We start from the raw sequence: 20,841 nt of genomic DNA, 5'->3' as shown, positions 1-20,841 counted from the left end.
CACCTACATCATTATCTTATAGAATGATTATAGTCAGCCAGAGGTGCATCCCAACACAAGTACCACCCTGGAGTAATTCCCCAGTGAAATCACTCAGGGCATGGACTCTTGTAGGATTGGTGCTCAAACTGCTAGGATGCATCTGTGGGACCCTCTTTCAGAGATGATGTCCTCCACTTGACTGAAGGGTCTTCAGGAGAGGTGGGCAGTCGAGCTAGGCTATCAGACGGTCAACTCTGTAGCTGTGATGTCATCCTTCCTTCAAAATGGACATGTGCACACCTGCAAGGAAGAATACAACATATAAATCATTTTCAGGCAATTGTGGAGGCAATAGAGGAGAAATATAAAGTTTGATGTAAACTAGAAATAAACCAAAACCCTGATAACGATTGATGCAAGAAATTATTTCAACTTCTAGAACAATGGTCTCCAACCTCTGGCTCAGCAAGTGCTGCTGTAGAAATACAACTTCCATCATCCCATAATAGCCAGCAACTGTCAGAACATGTTTGGAGTTGTTTTCCACTCACCAAATATCTCAGGGGAAATTTATCAAGAGCAGGGGGGATGCATTTAATTTATCATGAAGTTCATGCCTGGTTAAAAATGAAGTGCATCCTCTGACAGTCTATGCGCCCTGAATTAATTCTTGGCCAGCTCACAGCTGCCATAGATTTCGGTCATCATTTACAACAGAAAACTGGCATACATTAAGTAAATCTTCAGGGGCTGATGTCCAAGCCCACCCCTTTCAAAAAATGGAGAGGCTGGCAATAAACCGCCATTTACAAACATTTTAAACAGAATTTGCAACTTTTGTTTATCAGTTTTCTGGTGTACAAGAATGATAAATCTCTCCGTGTGCTGTGGACTACCAAAAGCAGTGGACTTAATAATTAGGCTACTTTCACACTCACGTTTGGTGCGGATCCGTCATGGATCTGCACAATGGATCCGTTCAGATAATACAACCATCTGCATCCGTATCTTTAACATAGGCAAGACGAATCCGTCTTGAACACCATTGAAAGTCAATGGAGGACGGATCCGTTTTCTATTGTGCCAGATTGTGTCATAGAAAACGGATCCGTCCCTATTGACTTACATTGTGGCTCAGTTTCGTCAGACGGACACCAAAGCGGAATGGAGCCGGAACGAAGGCAAACTGAGCCATACTGATGCATTCTGATAAGATCCTTTTCCATTCAGAATGCATTACGGCAAAACTGATCAGTTTTGGACCGCTTGTGAGAGCCATGAACGGATCTCACAAACGTAAAGCCAAAACGTCAGTTTGAAAGTAGCCTTAATCATCGCCTCTCCTTACCTTGGTGTTATCATGGTTGCTGTTGTTTGTGTGACCAGTGACAGTGACCAGTGAAATAGGGGGAATATTGACCAGTAAGATAGAGCAGCATCCAGGAAGAGAGGGGAGATAGTAAGCAGTAAGATAGGACAGAGACCAGTAAGATAGGATGAATAATAACCAGTATGATAGGGTAATGACCAGTAAGACAGAACAGTGGAAATGTCAGACTATTAAGACCACTGATATATACGATAATGGGCGATACAGTAATTAACCACCTCAGCTCCCCTAGCTTAATCACCCTTAAAGGGGTTGTCCAGGTTCAGAGCTGAACCTGGACATCCCTCCATTTTCACCCCGGCAGCCCCCCTGACATGAGCATCGGAGCAGTTCATGCTCCGATGCTCTCCTTTGCCCTGCGCTAAATCGCGCAGGGCAAAGGCATTTTTATGAGTTCCGGTGACGTACCGGGGCTCTCTATGGGGCTGACAGGAACCCCGGTGACGTCACCGGCACTGATGGGCGGGATTTGGCTCTGCCCTAGCCAGTAAAACGGCTAGGGCAGAGCTAAAGCCCGCCCCTCAGAGCCGGTGACGTCACCGAACACACTGCTGGGCGGAAGTTACCGCCCGGCAGTGTGTTATTGTAAACACAAGAGCCTGTGCCCTGCGCGATCTAGCGCAGGGCACGGGAGCGCATCGGAGCATGAGATGCTCCGATGCCAGGCTCAGGAGGGCTGCCGGGGTGAAAATAAGGGTATGTCCGGGTTCAGCTCTGAACCTGGACAACCCCTTTAATGATCAGACCACTTTTTACAATTCTGCACTACACTACTTTCACCGTTTATTGCTCGGTCATGCAACTTACCACCCAAATGAATTTTACCTTGTTTTCTTCTCACTAATAGAGCTTTCATTTGGTGGTATTTCATTGCTGCTGACATTTTTTGTTATTAATCACAATTTAACGAACTTTTTGCAAAAAAATGTCATTTTTAACTTTCAGTAGTAAATTTTTTTCAGTAGTAAATTTTTTTTTTCTCACTAAATTTATTGTTCTACATGTCTTTGATAAAAAAAATGTTTGGGTAAAAAAAAATGGTTTGGGTAAAAGTTATAGCGTTTACAAACTATGGTACAAAAATGTGAATTTCCGCTTTTTAAAGCAGCTCTGACTTTCTGACCACCTGTCATGTTTCCTGAGGTTCTACAATGCCCAGACAGTAGAAAAACCCCACAAATGACCCCATTTTGGAAAGTAGACACCCTAAGGTATTCCCTGTTGGGCATAGTGAGTTCATAGAACTTTTTATTTTTTGTCACAAGTTAGCGGAAAATGATGAAATTATTTTTTTCTTACAAAGTCTCATATTCCACAAACTTGTGACAAAAAATAAAAACTTCCATGAACTCACTATGCCCATCATGAAATACCTTGGGGTGTCTTCTTTCCAAAATGGGGTCACTTGTGGGGTAGTTATACTGCCCTGGCATTTTAGGGGCCCTAATGTGTAGGAAGTAGTTTGAAATCAAAATGTGCAAAAAATGGCCTGTGAAATCCTAAAGATGCTCTTTGGAATGTGGGCCCCTTTGCCCACCTAGGCTGCAAAAAAGTGTCACACATGTGGTATCGCCGTACTCAGGAGAAGTTGGGCAATGAGTTTTGGGGTGTCATTTTACATATACCCATGCTGGGTGAGATAAATATCTTGGTCAAATGTCAACTTTGTATAAAAAAAAATGGGAAAAGTTGTCTTTTGGCGAGATATTTATCTCACCCAGCATGGGTATATGTAAAAAGACACCCCAAAACACATTGCCCTACTTCTTCTGAGTACGGCAATACCAGATGTGTGACACTTTTTTGCAGCCAAGGTGGGCAAATCGGCCCATATTCCAAAGAGCACCTTTCGGATTTCACAGGCCATTTTTTACAGATTTTGATTTCAAACTACTTGTCACGCATTTGGGCCCCTAAAATCCCAGAGTAATATAACTACCCCACAAGTGACCCCATTTTGGAAAGAAGACACCCTAAGGTATTTCGTGATGGGCATAGTGAGTTCATGGAAGTTTTTATTTTTTGTCACAAGTTAGTGGAATATGAGACTTTGTAAGAAAAAAAAAATAATAATAATTTTCCGCTAACTTGTGACAAAAAATAAAAAATTCTAGGAACTCGCCATGCCCCTCACGGAATACCTTGGGGTGTCTTCTTTCCAAAATGGGGTCACTTGTGGGGTAGTTATACTGCCCTGGAATTTTAGGGGCCCAATGCGTGATAAGTAGTTTGAAATCAAAATCTGTAAAAAAAAATGCCCTGTGAAATCCGAAAGGTGCTCTTTGGAATGTGGGCCCTTTTGCCCACCTAGGCTGCAAAAAAGTGTCACACATCTGGTATCGCCGTACTCAGAAGAAGTAGGGCAATGTGTTTTGGGGTGTCTTTTTACATATACCCATGCTGGGTAAGAGAAATATCTCGGCAAAAGACAACTTTTCAAATTTTTTATACAAAGTTGACATTTGACCAAGATATTTATCTCACCCAGCATGGGTATATGTAAAATGACACCCCAAAACACATTGCCCAACTTCTCCTGAGTACGGCGATACCACATGTGTGACACTTTTTTGCAGCCTAGGTGGGCAAAGGGGCCCACATTCCAAAGAGCACCTTTAGGATTTCACAGGCTATTTTTTACAGATTTTGATTTTAAACTACTTCTCACGCATTTGGGCCCCTAAAATACCAGGGTAGTATAACTACCCCACAAGTGACCCCATTTTGGAAAGAAGATACCCCAAGGTATTTCGTGATGGACATAGTGAGTTCATGGAAGTTTTTATTTTTTGTCACAAATTAGTGGAATATGAGACTTTGTAAGAAAAAAAAAAAAAATCATCATTTTCCGCTAACTTGTGCCAAAAAATAAAAATTCTAGGAACTCGCCATGCCCCTCACGGAATACCTTGGGGTGTCTTCTTTCCAAAATGGGGTCACTTGTGGGGTAGTTATACTGCCCTGGCATTTTAGGGGCCCCAATGCGTGATAAGTAGTTTGAAATTTAAAATCTGTAAAAAATGCCCTGTGAAATCCGAAAGGTGCTCTTTGGAATGTGGGACGATTTGCCCACCTAGGCTGCAAAAAAGTGTCACACATCTTGTATCGCCGTACTCAGAAGAAGTAGGGAAATGTGTTTTGGGGTGTCTTTTTACATATACCCATGCTGGGAGAGAAATATCTCGGCAAAAGACAACTTTTCCCATTTTTTTATACAAAGTTGACATTTGACCAAGATATTTATCTCACCCAGCATGGCTATATGTAAAATGACACCCCAAAACACATTGCCCAACTTCTCCTGAGTACGGCGATACCACATGTGTGACACTTTTTTGCAGCCTAGATGCGCAAAGGGGCCCAAATTCCTTTTAGGAGGGCATTTTTAGACATTTGGATCCCAGACTTCTTCTCACGCTTTAGGGCCCCTAAAATGCCAGGGCAGTATAAATACCCCACATGTGACCCCATTTTGGAAAGAAGACACCCTAAGATATTCAATGAGGGGCATGGCGAGTTCATCGAATTTTTTTTTTTGGCACAAGTTAGCGGGAATTTTTCTTTTTTTCTCACAAAGTCTCCCTTTCCGCTAACTTGGGACAAAAATTTCAATCATTCATGGACTCAATATGCCCCTCAGCGAATACCTTGGGGTGTCTTCTTTCCAAAATGGGGTCATTTGTGGGATGTTTGTACTGCCCTGGCATTTGAGGGTCTCCGCAATCATTACATGTATGGCCAGCAATAGGAGTTTCTGCTATTCTCCTTATATTGAGCATACAGGTAATGAGATATTTTTTTTTTCGTTCAGCCTCTCAGATTTCTTCATTCCCATCTATTGATGTGGATGGAAAAATCTCTGCCCAAAAAAAAAAAAGAGGGGAAAGGCATCTGCCAGGACATAGGAGCTCCGCCCAACATCCATACCCACTTAGCTCGTATGCCCTGGCAAACCCGATTTCTCCATTCACATCAATCGATGTGGATGAATAAATCATTGCCAAAATTTTTATTTGTTTATATACAAAGTGTTTGCCAAAGCATATGAACACCGCTGCCCCCTCAGCTCATATGCCTCGGCAAACGTATCTTTTACTGCAGAGGAGAAATCTCGTCTTGCAGTGCCGCATACACCGACTTTTGTGTAATCTGACAGCAGCGCAATGCTTCTGTCAGAATGCACATCAGTGCTGCAGCTAGTCGATCGGTTGGTCCACCTGGAAGGTAAAAAAAAAGCAAAAGAAAAAAGAAAAAACCAGGCCGCAACGCAATAAATTTATTAACTTTATAATAACATTTGAACGGAACATATAAACTTTATTTAACTTTTTGAACACAACGTTAACTTTTTTGCTTACTGGTGATTTTTTATTTTTTTTACCTTTATAGGACAAACCTTTCCTTCCCCATGGGACAATGTGCAAAGTGCAAATTGCCCAAAGATGTGGCGAAGTACATTATGCACTTTGTCCCAGGTGAAAGGAGAGGTTTGCAGCAGCTGTGAGTGAAAGGACCCTAATAGCCCTGTGTGCCTGTCCTGTGAGATGCAATCCCTATGCTAAGTGTAACTGTGTGTGGTACTTCCGGAAACACTCCCCTAAGCATAGGGCAGGGTGGTCAGGGCAGTCAGGACAGAAATAGCGGGTGTCACGCCTTATTCCACTCCTGCTACAGACACATCTTTTTTGGGGTGACGGTTGGGTTGAGGTACCAGCAACGACATTGGGGAAATGTCGCTCATGTAGACGGCTCACTACACTGGTGGATGGGGCCACGGAACCTCCTGGATACAGGAGGTTCTCGATGATCTCTTCCTGAAATTTGAGGAAGGATCCTGTTCTCCCAGCCTTACTGTAGAGAACAAAACTATTATATACAGCCAATTGAATTAAATATACAGACACCTTCTTATACCAGCGTCTGGTGCGTCGGGAAACTAAATAGGGAGCCAACATCTGGTCATTGAAGTCCACCCCTCCCATGAGCGAATTATAGTCGTGGACACAGAGGGGCTTTTCAATGACACTGGTTGCTCGTTCAATTTGTATTGTCGTGTCTGCGTGAATAGAGGAGAGCATGTAAACGTCACGCTTGTCTCTCCATTTCACCGCGAGCAGTTCTTCATTACACAAGGCAGCCCTCTACCCCCCTTGCAAGATTGGTGGTAACGAGCCGTTGGGGGAAGCCCCGGCGACTAGGTCGCGCGGTGCCACAGCAGTTAATCTGTTCTAGGAAAAAATGCCTGAAGAGGGGCACACTTGTGTAGAAATTGTCCACATAAAGATGGTACCCCTTGCCAAATAAGGGTGACACCAAGTCCCAGACTGTCTTCCCACTGCTCCCCAAGTAGTCAGGGCAACCAACCAGCTCCAGGGTCTGATCTTTACCCTCATAGATCTGAAATTTGTGGGTATAGCCTGTGGCCCTTTCACAGATTTTATACAATTTGACCCCATACCGGGCGCGCTTGCTTGGGATATATTGTTTGAAGCCAAGGCGCCCGGTAAAATGTATAAGGGACTCGTCTACACAGATGTTTTGCTCAGGGGTATACAAATCTGCAAATTTGTTGTTGAAGTGGTCTATGAGGGGCCGAATTTTGTGGAGCCGGTCAAAAGCTGGGTGGCCTCTGGGACGGGAGGTGGTGTTATCGCTAAAGTGCAGGAAACGCAGGATGGCCTCAAATAGAACATGGGCATGTGATGAATTGGGTTCGTGGACCAATATGACCGCAATTCATGTTTTTTGGTTAGACCCATGTTGAGGAGAAGGCCCAGAAAATTTTTAATTCGGAAACTTGGACGGGTTTCCACCGGAAAGGCTGGGCATAATAGCTTCCCGGGTTGGCGGCTATAAATTGAGTGGCATACCGATTTGTTTCTGCCACGACTATGTCCAAGAGCTCCGCAGTCAAGAACAGCTCAAAAAATCCCAGGGCCGAACCGATCTGAGCTGTCTCAACCCGAACTCCAGACTGGGCGGTGAAAGGGGGAACTAATGGTGCGGCTGAAGTTGGGGACTGCCAATCAGGGTTTGCCAGCACCTCAGGGACTCTAGGGGGTCTACGGGCCTGTCTGTGCGGTGGCTGCGACGGGGTAACTATTGCACGTGCCACCGTACCAGCTTCAACTGCCCTTCTGGTGCTCGCCACTTCACCATGTTGTACGGCAGTGCTGGTACTAGGTCCAGGGTGGGCTGCGCTGCTGGTGTATGCCTCACCACGTAATCCGACAGCGCCAGCCCCACTCTGCTGCCCTTGAAGCGGATCCTGCGCAACCTGTGGTCTAGCAACACGGGGCCGGGTACGCCTGGTGGTATCAGGGACCTCAACCTCCTCGTCCGAACTTTGGGTCAGACTGCCACTGCTTTCTACAGGTTCATATTCTGACCCGCTGGATTCGTCAGATGAGGGTTCCCATTCCTCATCTGACTGGGTCAGAATCCTGTAGGCCTCTTCAGAAGAATACCCCTTGTTTGACATTTGGACTACTAAATTTAGGGGGTATTCCCTGAGACTACCCAAGAAAAAAAGCAAGCCTGTCTTACAAATGGGAGGCTAGCGAAGTACAGGAGGCCGCTACGATTGATAAAAAATATCAAAACTGATTTTTTTTTTATCGCCGCAGCGCTTGTAAAGTGATTGTGCAGTGATAAAAAAAAATTAACATTTTTGTCACTGCGGCGGGGCGGGCGTGGGTGAACGCACGTGTGTTCGACCGATCAGGCCTGATCGGGCAAACACTGCGTTTTGGGTGGAGGGCGAGCTAAGGTGACACTAATACTATTATAGATCTGACTGTGATCAGTTTTGTTCACTTACAGATACTATAAAAGTACAAATGCTGATTAGCGATACGCTAATCAGCGAATCAGTGACTGCGGTGCGGTGGGCTGGTTGCTAAACGATCGCTAACTACCTAACCAAGGGGCCTAAACTATCCTAAAACCTAACAGTCAATACCAGTGGAAAAAAAAGTGACAGTTTACACTGATCACTTTTTTCCCTTTCACTAGGTGATTGACAGGGGCAATCAAGGGGTTAATTGGGGTGATCTGGGGGCTAAGTGTGGTGTTTGGTGTACTCACTGTGAACTGTGCTCCTCTGCTGAGACCAACCGACGAAAAGAATCAGCAGAGGAGCACAGCAGCCATTTAACACCTTATATTTATAAATATAAGGTGTTAAATGGCCTGTGATTCGTTTTTTTTTAAATCATCAGCCTGCCAGCGATGATTATTGGCTGGCAGGCTGATGATGTAACCCCCCTCGAACTTTTGCCGGCCCGCGTCTCGCGAGATGACGCATCCCTGCGTGACTCTGCCTGAGACTGCCGCCTCCAGACCGCGATCCTGCGTTAGGCGGTCCGGAGGCGGTTAATAATGGGTAAGTTGTGAGAGTCACCCACAATAAATATCATCCATAACCCCAATTGTAGTATCAAAAAACTGATTCATGATCATACCCAAAAACAGGACATTGAGATAACCCATAATTCCCAACATATCTTCTTTGGTGTTCTTTATCATCAATCTCAGTGAATTGAAGATAGGACAGTTAGCAGTAAAATAGGGTGGATAGAGACCAGTAAGGTAGGGTAATAACCAGTAAGTTAGGACAGTGACCAGTAATATATGGTAGTGAATTGTAAGATAAGGCAGTGATCTGTAAATTAGGGTGGGAAGTGACCAGTACGATGAAGGGGGCAGTGAATAGATGAACCAAAGGCGCTGGAACCTTATTGCCTGCTATGAACAGCTCCACTCGTCTTATGCAGTGGTTTAGATCAGGCATCCTCAAACTGCGGCCCTCCAGCTGTTGTAAAACTACAACTCCCACAATGCCCTACTGTAGGCTGATACCTGTAGGTTGTTTGGGCATGCTGGGATTTGTAGTTTTGCAACAGCTGGAGGGCCGCAGTTTGAGGATGCCTGGTTTAGATGAACCACTTCATACACATAAATCATCCCATACAGTTCCCTGGTACAGTAATGATCCCCCTACTGCAATGTCTGACTGAGAACTTACAGGATTTAAAGAGGGGTCGCAGACTTCACTACAGACACACGGCTGCTTCTCTCTTGCAGACAGAGGGGGGGATGCAGCAAAGCTGGGAGACATCTTCCTCCTCCAGCAGCCGGCAACCAGGAATGACAGTTAGAGCAGTTTGTAACAGCAATTATCATTCATGTCTCTGAGGGGAAGTGCTGATTGGTTGATGAGATTCTAATCCACCAATCAGCAGCTCTCTGTTCTCTACAGCCTGGGACTGGAGGAGCACACAACAGCCCGAGCCCTGAGCGCAGCACAACTGATGTGTGCGACTGCGCAGGGCCGTAGATTATTTTTTTTCCTGGGGTGGGGGGTTCAGCTTTCTCAAATTATAAGACTTTATCTACCAGACACACCAGGGTTTGAAAAAAATATACCAGCCATATAATCCCTAAACCAATCCTTTACCTTGAGCAATACTGATTTAGTTGTTTGACACCATATGGAAAAAACATGTTTTAAAAAGATTTGGAATTGGTACCTACCCACTCCAGTCTGGAGTGACAGTCTATGGCACGCATGACACATCACATGCTAGCTTACTCTTGTAATTTCCATAAGAAATTGCATTTCTTTATTGTTGAGGAGACCAGAGTGTGAGATACTAGAAAAAATACATCAAACCATGCAGCCTGCACAATAAGTGATGTGGACCAGCATGGTGGTGGCCAGTTCCCTCAATTCATAAGAGTCTGGGGGCTGGACTAAATATATGAATTGACACTGTCTGTAGCCTGGTGTGGGGGTGGGCTTTGAATCTTCTTGATTTTCTTTTTTAACTATTACTTTTACTTACACTAGTGCTCCAGAGTCTCTGTCTGTCTCTCTCTCTCTCAAACTACTTCTTTTTCTTTCTTCTCTCTCTCGGGTTTCCCGGGTTGGCGGCTATAAATTGAGTGGCATACCGATTTCTTTCTGCCACGACTATGTCCAAGAGCTCCGCAGTCAAGAACAGCTCAAAAAATCCCAGGGCCGAACCAATCGGAGGTGTCTCAACCCGAACTCCAGACTGGGCGATCAAAGGGGGAACTAATGGTGCGGCTGAAGTTGGGGACTGCCAATCAGGGTTTGCCAGCACCTCAGGGACTCTAGGGGGTCTACGGGCCTGTCTGTGTGGTGGCTGCGACGGGGTAACTAATGCACGTGCCACAGTACCAGCTTCAACTGCCCTTCTGGTGCTCGCCATTTCACCATGTTGAACGGCAGTGCTGGTACTAGGTCCAGGGTGGGCTGCGCTGCTGGTGTATGCCTCACCACGTAATCCGACAGAGCCAGCCCCACTCTGCTGCCCTTGAAGCGGATCCTGCGCAACCTGCGGTCTAGCAACACGGGGCCGGGTACGCCTGGTGCTATCAGGGACCTCAACCTCCTTGTCCGAACTTTGGGTCAGACTGCCACTGCTTTCTACAGGTTCATATTCTGACACGCTGGATTCGTCAGATGAGGGTTCCCATTCCTCATCCGACTGGGTCAGAATCCTGTAGGCCTCTTCAGAAGAATACCCCTTGTTTGACATTTGGACTACTAAATTTAGGGGGTATTCCCTGAGACTACCCAAGAAAAAAAGCAAGCCTGTCTTACAAATGGGAGGCTAGCAAAGTACCGGAGGCCGCTACGATTAATAAAAAATATCAAAACTGATTTTTTTTTTATCGCCGCAGCGCTTGTAAAGTGATTGTGCAGTGATAAAAAAAAAAATTACATTTTTGTCACTGCGGCAGGGCGGGCGTGGGTGAACGCACGTGTGTTCGACCGATCAGGCCTGATCGGGCAAACACTGCGTTTTGGGTGGAGGGCGAGCTAAGGTGACACTAATACTATTATAGATCTGACTGTGATCAGTTTTGTTCACTTACAGATACTATAAAAGTACAAATGCTGATTAGCGATACGCTAATCAGCGAATCAGTGACTGCGGTGCGGTGGGCGCTAAACGATCGCTAACTACCTAACCAAGGGGCCTAAACTATCCTAAACCTAACAGTCAATACCAGTGGAAAAAAAAGTGACAGTTTACACTGATCACTTTTTTCCCTTTCACTAGGTGATTGACAGGGGCAATCAAGGGGTTAATTGGGGTGATGGGGGGTGATCTAGGGGCTAAGTGTGGTGTTTGGTGTACTCACTGTGAACTGTGCTCCTCTGCTGAGACCAACCGATGAAAAGAATCAGCAGAGGAGCACAGCAGCCATTTAACACCTTATATTTATATGGAAGTGAATTGTAGGATAAGGCAGTGATCTGTAAATTAGGGTGGGAAGTGACCAGTGCGATGAAGGGGGCAGTGAATAGATGAACCAAAGGCACTGGAACCTTATTGGCTGCTATGAACAGCTCCACTCGTCTTATACAGGGGTTTAGATGAACCTCTTCATCCACATAAATCATCCCATACAGTTCCCTGGTGCAGTAATGATCCCCCTCCTGCAATGTCTGACTGAGAACTTACCAGGATCTAAAGAGGGGTCGCAGACGTCACTACAGACACACGGCTGCTTCTCTCTTGCAGACAGAGGGGGGGATGCAGCAAAGCTGGGAGACATCTTCCTCCTCCTGCAGCCGGCAACCAGGAATGACAGTTAGAGCAGTTTGTAACAGCAATTATCATTCATGTCTCTGAGGGGGAAGTGCTGATTGGTTGATCAGATTCTAATCCACCAATCAGCAGCTCTCTGTTCTCTACAGCCTGGGACTGGAGGAGCACACAACAGCCCGAGCCCTGAGTGCAGCACAACTGATGTGTGCGACTGCGCAGGGCCGTAGATAATTTTTTTTCCTGGGGTGGGGGGTTCAGCTTTCTCAAATTATAAGACTTTATCTAGCAGACACACCAGGGTTTGAAAAAAATATACCAGCCATATAATTCCTAAACCAATCCTTTACCTTGAGCAATACCGATTTAGTTGTTTGACACCATATGGAAAAAACATGTTTTAAAAAGATTCGTAATTGGTACCTACCCACTCCAGTCTGGAGTGACAGTCTATGGCACGCATGACACATCACATGCTAGCTTACTCTTGTAATTTCCATAAGAAATTGCATTTCTTTATTGTTGAGGAGACCAGAGTGTGAGAGACTAGAAAAAATACAGGCAGCGGCACGCCCGGGCCGTTCTCTGGCAGGTTAGGAGGACAGACACTCTGGGGGGGGGGGGGGGGGGTTTGAATCCCCCTATCCCCCCCTTATCTACGCCCCTGCTCACTACTGTGAGCTGCGTCTCATCTTCTCCTCAAAGTCTTTTTTATTATAATTTTCTGTATTTTTCGCTTTATAAGATGCGCTCCCCCCCCCCCCCCCAGTCAATTGGAAGAAGTCAATGCGTTTTATAAAGCGAAGGTGCCCAGAATAATGGCCGTCACATTGCAGGCTGTTATCTAGAGACGCACCTCCAGTGTTATTAATGTGAGGCGGCGCCCTGTAGTAGGAAGTGTGGGGCGGGCGGGCGGCCGTCATTGAAGCTAAATGCCGCCAGCACGCATGTTTAATAGGACGTGTGAGCGCTCAGTCTGCTGTTGCTTAGCAGCACTGACGCTGTGCTGTCCTCCGAACCACACCTCCCTCCCCTACTGTGACGCGCTCCGGCACTGCTGCCTTGTATGTTGAGCTGATTGGTGGTGAGCACGGCGGGAACTGCTGCTCTGCAAACTCCGGCAAAAAAAAATTAGCGCAACTCTGTACCAGCTCATATCTGGCTTAAATTTATTTTTCTGTCACATGAAGAGGCAAAGATGCAACAAATGTATTAGCAGGCCCATACTCCTTAATACAGGGTGGCCTACGAAAAAGTAGCCCGCCTCCAGCGATAGTATGGACAGGATGAACGAGCAGGTTGATTGTGTTTTTAAGTGGTCCCATTCACGTATCTACCTCTTTGGGCAGAAAGGATTATGTTGGCTGATACTGCTTGTGATGTTTTTTTCTTGAGTTCCTCCAGGGAGAGGTGGATTGTTAGTGGACACTTTCGTTTGAAATTTCATCAGATAAAAAATGTTTCCCCATCTTGTTGTAAAAAGCAGAACTTTTTTTCTTCTGCAGCATCACTGTTGAAGAGCTGCAAGCCGTATCAGCCAATATAATCTGACGTGGCCAAAGATGCATAGGCTCTGACGGGGGGGCCTAATCTGAGGCTAAGGGTCCATTCACACGTCCGTTGTTTCTTTCCTGATCTGTTTCGTTTTTTGCGGAACAGATCTGGACCAGTTTTGTACCCATTCATTTTCAATGGGTCCTGAAAAAAAATCTGACATTGTGCTGTCCGATTTTTTTCAGGACCCATTGAAAATGAATGGGTACAGATCTGGTCCAGATCTGTTCCGCAAAAAACGGAACAGATCAGGAAAGAAACAACGGACGTGTGAATGGACCCTAATGGAGGCTGGAGGGGGTCTGATCGGAGGCTCATAGAGGTTGAGGGTCTGATCTGAGGTGTGATGAAAAATGGGGCTCTGCTCTAAGGTCTGATAGAATTTTTTTTCTTATTTACCTCCTCCAAATTCTAACTGCATCTTATAGTCCCAAAAAAAAAAAAAAGGTACATTTCACAGCAAGGATACAAATAAAGATAATCCTGATAATGTATGGGCAAGTGGATAAATACCTAGTATACTGATCTGTAAATTTCCATATAATTTAAGTAAATAGTCAGTACACACTCAGATTGGGTCACTGTCACTAGTGAGGTACCTCAGGGGTCAGTATTGGGCCACATTCTGTTCAATATAGATCTTGTTAAAGGCTTGCACAGTAACATACATTTTTGCAGATGACCCTAAACTGTGTAAAGTATTTAACATGGAAGAGGACACTATATTGCTACAGATGGATCTGGATAGATTGGAGGCTTGGGCAGAAAAGTAGCAGATGAGGTTTAACACTGACAAATTGTAAGGTTATGCACATGGGAAGGAATAATGCAAGTCACCAGTACATACCGTATTTTTCGCCCCATAAGACGCACTTTTTCCCCCAAAAAAATCGGGGGGAAATGCCCCTGCGTCTTATGGGGCGAATGCTGACAATTTAACATCGCTGGATGCGATGTAGCGTGAGCGGGGGCGGAACTGGGAGGAGGAGCTGGGGGCCGGGAATAGCGGCGGGGCGGTGCAATCAATGTACTATTGCCCCGCCCCGCCATACTAATATTAAATGTCTTATTCGATTAAAATGTATTAGATATGCCCCCTCACTCCTAAATTGCTAATCGTACCTTAAATCCTATTCCTAGGTGCTGTAATGCAGGCCGGGCGGGCGGCAGTGTAACTCCTTGATGTCACGTGCCTGCGCCGCCTACTTTATGAATGAAGCAGGCGGCGCAGGCAAGTGACGTCAGTGAGTGACGCGCCGGCCGCCCGGCCTGCATTACAGAAGCTAGGAATAGGATGTAAGGTACGATTAGCAATTTAGGAGTGAGGGGGCATATTTAATACATTTTAATCGAATAAGACATTTAATATTAGTATACTGGGGGGCGGCAGAGGCGGGTGGGCGAGCTGATCCGTGGATGGCACAGTTAAGGGGGGGGGGGGGGTCTGTGGATGCCACTGTTATGGGCTGGGGGGCTGTGGATGCCACTGTTTTGGGCTGGGGGGCTGTGGATGGCACTGTTATGGGGTGGGGGGGTCTGTGGATGGCACATATATAACAGTGCCATCCACAGATCCCCCCTGTAACAGTGCCATCCACAGATCCCCCCTGTAACAGTGCTATCCACAGATCCCCCCCTGTAACAGTGCTATCCACAGATCCCCCCCTGTAACAGTGCCATCCACAATCCCCCCCCCCCTGTAACAGTGTGTCAGTCATCCACAGATCCCCCCCCATAACAGTGTCCGTCATCCACAGATCCCCCCCATAACAGTGTCCGTCATCCACAGATCCCCCCATAACAGTGTCCGTCATCCCCAGATCCCCCCCATAACAGTGTCCGTCATCCACAGATCCCCCCATAACAGTGTCCGTCATCCACAGATCCCCCCATAACAGTGTCCGTCATCCCCAGATCCCCCCCCATAACAGTGTCTGTCATCCACAGATCCCCCCCATAACGGTGTCCTTCACAGATCCCCAGTAATAGTGCCAACCACAGACCACCATTAGTTCCAAACCCACCAAAAGCACACCTTTTGGTTAAAAATTATTTTTTTCTTATTTTCCTCCCCAAAAACCTAGGTGCGTCTTATGGGCCGGTGCGTCCTATAGGGCGAAAAATACGGTACTAAATGCTAAAACACTGGGTTAGGCTACATGCACACAAACAGATTTTGTTTCCGTGTCTGTTCAGTTTTATTTGCAGATAGGATGCGGACCCATTCATTTCAACGGGTCAGCAAAAAATGCGGACAGCACACCGCTGTCCGCATCAGTATGTCCGTTCCGTAGCCCCGCAACAAAAATAGAACATGTTTTATACTTGTCCGTTTTAGGCATTGTTACAATGGATCCGCAAAAAAAAAAAAAATTGGCATACGGATATCATCTTTTTTTTGGGGGGGGGGGGGGACGGGGACAGCAAAACACATAGGTTTGTGTGGATGTAGTCTTATACTGACATGGAATAGGATTTAGGAATTTTAGTGAACAGCAAACTAAGCTGTAGAAACTAGTGTCAGGCAGCTGCTGCCAAGGCCAATAAGATAATGGGTTGCATCAAAAGGGGCACAGATGCCCGTGATAAGAACATAGTCCTACCACTTTACAAATCACTAGTCAGACCACACATGGAGTACTGTATACAGTCCTGGGCTCCTGTGAACAAGGCAGACATAGCAGAGCTGGAGAGGGTTCAGAGGAGGGCAACTAAAGTAATAACTGGAATTGGTTTACTACTGGTCCCAGAAAGATCATCAACATTAGGGTTATTCACTTTAGAAAAAAAAACTGAGGGGAGATCTAATAACTATGTATAAATATGTAAAGGGTCAGTACAGAGATCTATTTATTCCCAGGACTGTGACGAGGGGACATCCTCTGCGTCTGGAGGAAAGAAGGTTTTTACACAAACATAGAAGAGGATTCTTTACGGTAAGAGCAGTGAGACTATGGAGCTCTCTGCCTGAGGAGGTGGTGATGGTGAGTACAATAAAGGAATTCATGGGGGACCTGGATGTATTGGATTCGGGAAGGAATTTTTTCCCCCCTAAAATGAGGAAAAATGTCTTCTACCTAAAGGGGGTAACAAACGATGTTACTGTATGTACTAACAGCCCTGGCACCACCGACATCAGCTCCTCTCTCATATATACAGAGTTAGACCTTTTTTTTTTTTTTTTTTAGCATTTATATATTTAATGACTTTTGGGATTCCCCCCCTCTTTGGCCATCTTTTTTTTACAGATCTTATTAAGCCCTTGGTACATTTCAAAGGCTACAGCTGACCCCTCAGTTTTGTATTTTTAAATGCCCTTTTACAGTAGCGGCATGCCATGGGGGGTTTAATTTTAGCCATTCATACTTGTTACCCTACATGAAAAATTGTGCATTATAATTAACAGATATAATGCTCTCTCATTTATACTTTGTATTATGGGACAATAGTTGCTCTCAGTCTATGCCTTGAAATGCTAAAAACCAACTTGGGGAAGTTGGCTTTTTTTTTTTTTTTTTTTTTTTTTTAACTTGGGCATGTCTGGAGAGGGGACAGCTCCTCTATTTTAGTAACTACTTGCATCCCCCATGTAACAACAATCCTGGAGAATCTGTTCTTATGACTTATTTCTACTAGAAGTTTATGAATGAATTTCTAGCAGCTTGCAGTAAAGGTACAGTCTGACACGAGCAGTACTGATTGGACAGTCAGACACACCAGCTACTGGCAACACCCAGCAGTACCTTTACTCCAGACTGCTGGCGATTTCATTGTAAACTTCTAGCAGGAATAAGACAGGAATGGCACAACATAGAGTCATAAGAATAGATGCTGCAGAATTGTTATTACATGGACGATACAATTAGTTAGTAAAACAGACATTTAAGGAGAGGGGATAAGTCCTCTAAGTGTTTTTGCTCTCCCAGCCCGACGTTGCTTCTTATAGTTCAGAGGGAATATAATTATATTGTGGTCACTATTACCAAGTGGTTCACAGACGAAAATTTCCAATCTCTGCAATATTAAAAATTACCAGATACAACAGAGCGTCGCCCCCTAGCGGGATCTTCTACAAAGTGGTCCTGCAGAAAGTTGAGGAATTTTCTCCCCTTTGCAGTTGAGACAGAATGATGACCCGAGTCAATATCTGGGAAGTTAAAATCTCCCATTATGACCATTGTACCAGCCTGCAAAGTGCGCTCTATTTTGTTATACAGCTGGTCTTCTATCTCCTCCGTGATATTAGGGGCTCTTTAGATTACACCAAGTATTTTTTTTTTACAGAGTTTATTTCCCTATGTAATTCCACCCATAAGGTTTCAACATTCTCACCCACAATTGCCTCTTTCACACTCGCCTTCATATCACTCCTCACATAAAAGGCACACACTACTGCCTTTTCTATTGGCCCTGTCTTTCCCAAAGAGTGTAAAACCCTGAAGATTAACAGCCCAGTCATGTGAAGAGTCCAGCCATGTCTCAGGCACACTAACCATAAATATTGGTACATCGACACAATTCTAACATTTTTGGCTCTATACACCACCATGATGGATTTGAAATGAAACAATGCTTTAACTGCAGACTGTCAGCTTTAATTTGAGGGTATTTTCATCCAAATCAGGTGAATAATGTAGGAATTACAACAGTTTGCATATGTGCCTCCCACTTGGTAAGGGACCAAAAGTAATGGGACAATTGGCTTCTCTGCTGTTCCATGGCCAGGTGTGTTTTATTCCATCATTATCCCAATTACAATGAGCAGATAAAAGGTCCAGAGTTCATTTCAAGTGTGCTATTTGCATTTGGAATCTGTTGCTGTCAACTTTTAAGATGAGATCCAAAGAGCTGTCACTATCAGTGAAGCAAGTCATCATTAGGCTGAAAAAACAAACACATCAGAGAGATAGCAAAAACATCAGGTGTGGCCAAAACAACTGTTTGGAACATTCTTAAAAAGGAACGCACCGGTGAGCTCAGCAACACCAAAAGACTACAGAAAACAACTGTGGTGGATGACCGAAGAATTATTTTCCTGGTGAAGAAAACACCCTTCACAACAGTTGTCCTGATCAAGAACACTCTCCCCCAGAGTGAACAGAGGGTTCACCACAAGATGTAAACCATTGGTGAGCCTCAAAAACAGGAAGGCCAGATTAGAGTTTGCCAAACGACATCTAAAAAAGCCTTCACAGTTCTGGAACAAAATCCTGTGGGCAGATGAGACCAAGATCAACTAGTACCAGAGTGATGGGAAGAGAAGAGTATTGAGAAGGAAAAGAACTGCTCATGATCCTAAGCATACCACCTCATCAGTGAAGCATGGTGGTGGTAGTGTCATGGCGTGGGCATGTATGGCTGCCAATGGTACTGGTTCTTTTGTATTTATTGATGATGTGACTGCTGACAAAAGCAGCAGGATGAATTCTGAAGTGTTTCGGGCAATATTATCTGCTCATATTCAGCCAAATGCTTCAGACCTCATTGGACGGCGCTTCACAGTGCAGATGGACAATGACCCAAAGCATACTGCAAAAGCAACCAAAGAAAAGGGAAAGAAGTGGAATGTTATGCAATGACCAAGTCAATCACCTGACCTGAATCCAATTGAGCATGCATTTCACTTGCTGAAAACAAAACCGAAGGGAAAATGCCCCATGAACAAGCAGGAACTGAAGACAGTTGCAGTAGAGGCCTGGCAGAGCATCACCAGGGATGAAACCCAGCGTCTGGTGATGTCTATGCGTTCCAGACTTCAGGCTGTAATTGACTGCAAAGGATTTGCAACCAAGTATTAAAAAGTGAAAGTTTGATTTATGAATTTTATTCTGTCCCATTACTTGTGGTCCCTTAACAAATGGGAGGCACATATGCAAACTGTTGTAATTCCTACACCGTTCACCTGATTTGGATGTAAATAGCCTCAAATTAAAGCTGACAGTCTGCAGTTAAAGCACATTTTGTTCATTTCATATCCATTGTGGTGGTGTATAGAGCCCAAAATGTTAGAATTGTGTTGATGTCCCAATATTTATGGACCTGACTGTACATTTTAAGTTACTAATTTAATTTTCCACATTCAGTTCCAGAAATGTGAATTCTTGAGATTTTGTGGGTTTAACATGTTGTTGGTTTGTAGCATGTTTATTTGACCAACAACTATTTTTCATGGGTGTACAGTTATTCCTAGTCAACACCCTACTTTCCTTACTAACCTCAGTCCCCACTGTCCTCTCCTATATCTACCTCCCTATTGGTATGACTACACTCCCTCAGATCCTAGTTTAAAAGCTCCTCCAGGCATTCTTTCCCCCAATACAGCTGCACCCTCCCCATTAAGTTTCACTCCGTTCCTGCTGTAGAGCCTATAGCCAACAGAGAAGTCAGTTCTCCATGATCTCAAACCCTTCCTCCCTGCACCAGCTTCTGAGCTGCTTAAAGGTGTTGTCTCACCTCAGACATTGGAGTCATAGCTCTAGCACCGGTGTTTTCAGCTATTTCGGTAGTCCCATTGAAATGAATAGGAAGCGCACTGAGCAAGCGAAGCCACCGCTCCATTCAGTTCTATGGGGCTCGGCTATTATCAGTGCTCCCATAGAAATGAATAAAGAGCAGCCCTTCACTTTGCGGGCTCCATTCTAAAGATAGGTGGGACCCGCCCCTAATAGACATTGGGAGCATATCCTAGCGATATGACTCCAATGTCTGAGGTGAGACAACCCTTTTAACTCCCTAAGCTCCCACTGTCTTTCTAGTGACACTGCTAGTATTTCTGAAAACACTACCTTGGAAGTCCTGGACTTGAACTTCTCCTAGTTCCCTTAAATCATTTTTAAGGACCTTCCATTACCACCCGTCTTTGGTACCAATGGGTACCATGACTGTCAGGTCTTCCCCAGCAGCACCTAGCAATCTGTCTATGCGATCCGCAATATGCATAACCCGAGCACCCAGAAGGCAACTGTTTGCCATTTGCAGTTTCTGCGACAGATGACCCTGTCTGTCCGCCTAATAGCAGATTCCCCTACCACTAGCATCTGCCTGACCGGTATGTGCTGCTGCAGCCAATGACTGGTCTCAGATGTGTCCCCAAGCAAAATATGACCCAGCATTAATGTGGTGTTTGGAGACATTCACCACTGTAGCCAGTCGATGGCTGCAGTAGCACACATGACCCCATCTGTGCAGGAGCTTGAAGGACGGCGAGTGGAAGTTCAGTGAAGACAGCATGGGACCGAGAGGCACAGGAGACGCTTGCTAGGGGTAATTAAAGGGGTGATCCAGAGATGGGAGGAAAAAATAAATAAAAATAGTTAAGAGCCCAAAACAGAC

Source organism: Bufo gargarizans, chromosome 8 (assembly GCF_014858855.1).
Source record: "Bufo gargarizans isolate SCDJY-AF-19 chromosome 8, ASM1485885v1, whole genome shotgun sequence".
In the NCBI taxonomy this organism is placed as follows: Eukaryota; Metazoa; Chordata; class Amphibia; order Anura; family Bufonidae; genus Bufo; species Bufo gargarizans.
The sequence above is the reverse complement of the archived record's forward strand: the minus strand, read 5'-3'. Positions refer to the sequence as shown.